The 6,700-nt window shown below is 34.9% G+C and overlaps 1 long non-coding RNA gene across 1 annotated transcript; it reads right to left on the bottom strand.

The window, feature by feature from the left end:
- Window positions 1–2,084: 2,084 nt before the first annotated feature.
- Window positions 2,085–6,324, bottom strand: LOC135073335 (uncharacterized). The gene is made up of 4 exons (XR_010257613.1): window positions 6,227–6,324; window positions 5,794–5,905; window positions 5,404–5,470; window positions 2,085–5,321 (listed from the first exon to the last, which is right to left on the bottom strand). It is a non-coding gene; the product is annotated as an uncharacterized LOC135073335 (long non-coding RNA).
- Window positions 6,325–6,700: the final 376 nt, after the last annotated feature.

Raw genomic sequence — 6,700 nt, 5'->3', positions numbered from 1 at the left:
ATCTGTCAAACAAAACAACTGACAAGGCGCTAATCCGTTGTTATAGCCTTGCTCCACGACTTTGCCCACCTTTATTATGAAAGTCCTTAAGCAAAAATAAAAAAATATTACTGTATTTCAATATTCACATTTACAAGTGTGTAATTAAATTAATTAGGAACAATATTATTTACATAAAGAGTAACAACTTTCATTGTCATTTAGTCTTTACTACTTGTGTTACTACAGAGGTATGATTATCTCGAATTAACTGGAGTAGCTAGGGAGATCGTGCGGAGAGTTGTGTCCGCCTCTACAACTGATTTGAACAAAGCCTCAACGTGACCACGACCACTCTAACAAGAGCGAAACGAATTATAATGCCTAAATAAATTGACTATTCCACTTAATTTTTGTTCTGATAAATCGATCAAGTCCCCTAACTGACCTACATGTGGGCGGCTCATAAGAATCCGCAGTGGGACAAATCCCCACGGAACGCTAAGCGAGGATAATCCCCTTTCATAGAAAAATGAACAATAGCTGCACTATGTAAATTAAATGAAGGGATCGTGTGTACATTATCCTAGATAAGTATGAGATCGATTGCCTTTCGCGAAATTAAACGCGAATCCTTTAATTCTGGACAACTGTGCATTTCGTGTGATTGATTTTATTGCTTTTAAATCTTATATAAAATTATATAAACAATTTGAATAATACATTAAGGTGTAATAAATGTGAATTTAAAAACTATTTTATTTTATCAATTACTTCATCATAAAAAATGGATCGTGAATTTAGCAGACACGACTAGGAGGACCTCGTTGAAAACTGTAATTTAAAATATAATCCAGCATTTTGAAGGCGAGAGTGATTAGGCACTTACATGGCAGGATGGTACCTAGCCTGCTTATCACCCTCAACATCATAAGGTGCGATTGCGGTCCAATAGGTACCTGCCTTGTTTTGTGTAAAAAGAAATAAAAAATAAACAATTTTCACGCGTACAAAGTCCTAGGCACAAACTAAGTGAAGAAACCAGTAATAAAACAATACCCGCAAACAATCGCAAATAACAGTCCACAACAACTGCAAGTATCAATTTGCTTCGCTTTGACTATTTAGCGACATTCACTAAAGCAATAAATCTGCCAACGGCGACAAACAACTAAAACTGAGTTATAACAACAAAGTCAAATTACTGTAGGAGTTTACCGCAGAGGGCGGGAAGGAACCGACACCGGGCGTTGGCATGAGTCGAATACTGATGCAACCCAACTCCTAACTCACCCAAGATTTTCGGATAGGGATTTTCTTTTCTTTACAATGGGCCTACACTTGGGGCATATCAATTGCACGGTTATGTCGTTAGAAAGTTTCCTGAGAGGGCACAATCGTGCCGTGATCGATTTTCGACAATATTAAATGCGGATACCCTGTCTTTTTGTTACGTTTTCATGCATCAGGCGCTGAATCATGTAATACGTATTTTACAGCAAACCTCAGGAAACCTCCAGGTTAAAAAGTATTTAATGGTGTGCATACTTTACATATTTACATAGAATAATGTGTTTGTACATAGTTGACGAACACGCAGAAGAGTTCTAATTTTTTAGTGCAATAACGCTCTTTTTACAACTACATAACTTGTCACAAATTTCAAGGCGTGCATGGACACAACTACGGGGCGTACGCGGGTCTTTGCGTGGATGCGCTCCTTTAGCTCTAGTCGTAGCCAGAATGCTCTTACTGCAATAGTGCCGTACGCCCCACGACCGGCCCGCTTCAACGAAAATATACCTGAAGGTGGCTAAAATATGAAAAGGGCAGCATTCGGGCCCACCCTCTATGCGACAGACGACATCTGCTGAATACCCTCTATTCATTCTACGACTTTCATTCTCTAATGGAGTTGCTTTCAAGGTGCAAATATAACTTCAACACTCCAATTAATTAAAAGAGAGCACGGACCACTGCCCTATCAAACTTCGATGTATTTTTATTTAACCTAGTATTTTATTGTTACCTACAATAGGAAAAAAATAGTTTAGCCATTGGTTTGCATTATTATGAGGGTACTAAAATATTCATACTAGACTTAGTTGACAGTTGTAGTTAATTTTATTTATTCTTATTTTATAGCCAGGCTCTATCACTAATAGTATATTGACTACGACTTATCTATTTTATTATAAGAGTACCTACACATAATAATATTAATTTAATTGATAAAAATACATTTATTACTTTTAACAAAACTTAACCTAGATACATTTGGATTCAGTTAAATAATAATACAATAATAGTTGATAATATTATTAAGTCCGTCTACACTGGTAAAACGATAAAAATAGTAGGTATTTTATCTTTCGCCTTTATGTGATAGACAACTTATCACAGCGCGCAAAAGAAGCTTAGATGCTGTATAAATGGCTCGTATATTGAAATTTAATCCTCCGCTGATCGTAATAAATGTCGGGAATCCGAAACCCTCGTAAATTAAACATTATTTGACACAAAATAGCGTAAATAAAAGTATTCGAATCATTCGCTGTTCCGTATAATTTGAATTCGCATAAACGGGAGGCGGGATTCCGTTATGCCAACGCCAAACGCCAGTCTTCCTTTAGATCCAACATTCCATGCGCTTCAAATAAATACACAGCTTTTTCGTCATCGAAGAATCAAATGCTCTGATTTTGGTTACTAACTATTTAATCTAAATATATTTATAAACTATTCACTCTACACTTTTTATGCAGTTTATATCTTCAAGATTTTTATTATACCTATGCAACGAAGCACGATGGCGATGGCGATCCTACTAATTTCTACTGATCGCCGTCGCCATCGCAGGCGCAGGGGCTGCACGCGTTAGTTTGGCCGAACCTCAAGTGAGGTAATCAAATTCCTTGAATTCGTCTTTTTTCATATTTCTAACAAAACAATAAACACAGAGCTAGGTAAAAATTAATTTAAAAGCTAAAAATTAAATAACTTTCAGAATTATCTAATCACAAATCACAATTTGTAAGAATTTTAAAAATTATCCATTTCCATGGGTTGGGACCAAGGCTGTGAGCTACTAGTCTGACTATTTTCCGATTGAGTCTCACTATACGTGCCTTGAGAGTCTTGAGACTCGCTGATCACAGATCGAGATTCATCAGTCGAGGTTTGAGACTGGCTGTAATAAGATTGAGAGTCACCATGACTCTCTGACAATTCGCACTTAGGAGGTAACTTGACGAAAATTGGCTGATGAGGTGCGGGTATGTACTGATAGAATCCCATTTGATCCCTGTTAATTCTAATATTTCGGGAAAGCACTACATCACACTTGGTTTCCTCATTTGAAATGCTGCACGATAATTCCGTATTTATGTTAAAATTATTAAAAAAATTGATTAATGAAGGTGACATAATAATATTTCCAACGAGAAATATACATTTTTCATTTCGTACATACTTAAGTATAAAATTTTTGATTGCTTCAATAAAATCATCGTCACTTAAGTCTCCTTTTACACCTGTTACAATGTATAAAGAATTCTCGTATGAAAATAATGTCAAATACATTTTGTTTTCGTCATCTAACATGGAACTAATAACATCTATCAATTTATTTTCCTTTTTATAGCAAATTATTCCCCCACCTGACCTCAAAGCGGTATCATTATCTGAACGAAAAGCTATCTCAAAATTTGGTATTTCAATTATATCCGATCCTATAGTGTTTGTTTCTGAAAATATTAGTAGCGAAGCATTGTCGTACCATTTGTCACTAGTAACGAATTGGTAATGTTCGTTAAATGTTAATCCCGTATTTAAATAAATTATAACATCCCCAGTATTATCCTCAAAGGTTTCATATGCTAATTTAAGTTTCTTTTCATTCCGCAGTCTGTTTATTTCTTGTTCGGTGCGATTAAATTTAGCACTGTTCATTAAAGAAAAATTTAACTTCCCCATAATGTATAAATCTTCAAGACGTTTAACACGTGTTAGTGCAACATATTGCAAACTCTTGTCAGTACGTAATTTATCATACGCATCTTCTTGAATGTGTATACAGACACCCTCATGATAAGTCTGACCTTGACTTTTGTGAACAGTTATAGCCTCGGCTGCTTTCAAAGGAAACATATTACCGACAGTCTTGCTAACTTTTGGATCTGATATCAATTTAACGACTATCTTTGATCGCGGTATGGGAACCCAGTTATCAAAACCTGACTTATTATGCATCTTCAAATAGTCGGACCTCAGTTTTTTACCAATCTGGCTGGAATGGAATTCCATCCAAATTGCAGATACACCGTCTTTATCATAATCAAAATCTTTGACTATTCCAGTTGTACCATTTGCTAAGCTATCACCTACATCGATATTATTTGTTATCATATAACGTATACCAATTTTTACACGTAAATGAGATGGATTCCAGTTTTCAGAATCTTCAACCGCGTTAACGATTTCTTCTTTTTCAGTGGACTTATTTAATTTCAAATTGTTATACTCATCAACATATTTATTCTGATAAAAAATGTGAATAACTGATTCTGGTACTTGATCGTAGTCTTCAATTTCTCTAGATCTCAACAAATTGATATCTTCTTCAGTCATTTTAGAATCTCTAAAATTGTTTAATGCTGTAATGAACTTTTCATCTTGCTGTCTTATGATCTTTGTTAATTCATAAAACTCACAACATGTCCATAATTTAGATTGAGGGTAAACTGGACGTTGTCTAACTGGATCAATTTGGTATAAATCACCAACTAATAAGACAAACCTGTCTCCATACAATTTATCGTTATCAAATATTTGTTGCAAACGCAAGTTAACTGCACTCATAGTTCTCTCACCAACCATTGAAATTTCATCGCAAATAAAAAATATGCAGTCTTTAAATAATTCTTTTTTAGATTCTATTCGTTTTTTAGAAAGTCTTGTTGTTTTATAAATAGGAATTGAAAAAGTATAATTTAAAGTGAAACCTTCAATATTAGAAGCAGCTTTCCCAGTGAACGCACATTTTATTACTTTTAAATTATTTGGTGCATCAGATGTTTTGTTCTCTTCCCACGTTATCAATTTCTCAATAAAATTTATGATAGTACTTTTACCGGTGCCCGCCGGTCCCTGCAATATAATTTTTGGGTTTTCTTCACAAACCTCCCCAGAATCATTCTCATAGGTACATTTCTTGTTATTTCTGTACATGTAATACACGTGCATCACAATATTTCGTTGGTCATCTGTTAATTTGATAAAAATTTCTTTGATGTCATTTAAATCTATAGATAAACTTTCGCAGTTGAGTTTGTCCAAGTTATCTGAAAAAAGAAATGTAAATAATACAGCTACTCTTACAATAAATTGCTAAAATAATTACAAAACAATGATAATGATTCTTACCATCTGCAACTTCGGGTTTTAATCTCCTAAAGACATAAGGTTTGCCATTGTGATCGACGAAACATAGCTGTGAATGTAATAATTGTATGTTATGTAAAATCATTTAATCACAGGGTACTTAGAAGACCGTGCTCCTAGCAACTTAATCATGTAAAGAATGTAGCTTAAATTTTCTAAAATAAAAACGAATCATCACATTTGAGTGAGTAGTGTGGTGGCCCGGGGACCAAGCTAAAACTAGGCCAAGTCGCTGGAAGACTCGTTTTAAACTGTCAAAACATGTTTTATAATCAGACTCAGAACCGTCATTGGCCAAACGCATCATCTTACAGCGCAAGAACTAGGTAATATTTTCATTATTCAGAAATCTGTTCTGAGACTGTTGTTTACCTCATATAACTGATCCACCGGTGGCATATTTAACTGGTCAAGATTGACGAACCTCATAACTTGTTTCTTCTGCATATTGTAACCGGTGATTTCTTTTAATTTGCTCATGGTTCTAAAATAAAAAAAAAAAAACATTAGAAGAAGGCTTCAGGATAGAAGGGTGCCGGGCAGTTCATATTTAGAAATTGGATTTAGGTGTAAAAAAATCGATTTTTAGTTGTACGAGGTAAAATATGCTCCAATATCAACTATTAAGGTTATAAACAAACAAGCAGAGTGTATTTATAACACACTTTGAATGTAGAGTTAATGCTTTGACTAATATTGGCGTTGTACTCCTTAATATATTGTTTTAATATTATTCTTTGTACTCCTTAAGTTGTTGCTTGCATGCTTTAAATAAGTCAAATAACAAAACAATATTTAACATTACCTGATTTGTCAAACGATTCAATTTGTTAATCCTGTTGTCACTAAAACACAAACTGATGTAAATACTTAGTTGTAAGTACCAACTGATTAATATCGAATGTGAAGGTGAAGCTATGATGCGCACACCACAACATCAACGGCAGGCTTGCCAAACTAAACTAGACCTAAAACAAAGCGGGCGACGAACATTTAAAAGTCTGAGTCGGCACGCGGGCAGGTCTACCATACTAAACTAGACCTAAAAGCAAAAGTCTGAAGGGTGATTGGGAGTATTTGGGAGCATGTCTGAACCGGTACGCCGCGCCGGCCAGTGATGATGTCATGGTCTCGCAATCTCGATGTGTGAATACCTACTAAATACGATAGATGGCGCCAGGCATATCACATATTCAAATTAATATATTTTGCAAGTAGGCTCTTTTACACGTCCCAATATTATTTTAACCCTAACTTACAGGCTCTTAGTATCACTAAC

Source organism: Ostrinia nubilalis, chromosome 7, assembly GCF_963855985.1.
Source record: "Ostrinia nubilalis chromosome 7, ilOstNubi1.1, whole genome shotgun sequence".
NCBI classification, from domain to species: domain Eukaryota; kingdom Metazoa; phylum Arthropoda; class Insecta; order Lepidoptera; family Crambidae; genus Ostrinia; species Ostrinia nubilalis.
The sequence above is the reverse complement of the archived record's forward strand: the minus strand, read 5'-3'. Positions and strand labels throughout refer to the sequence as shown.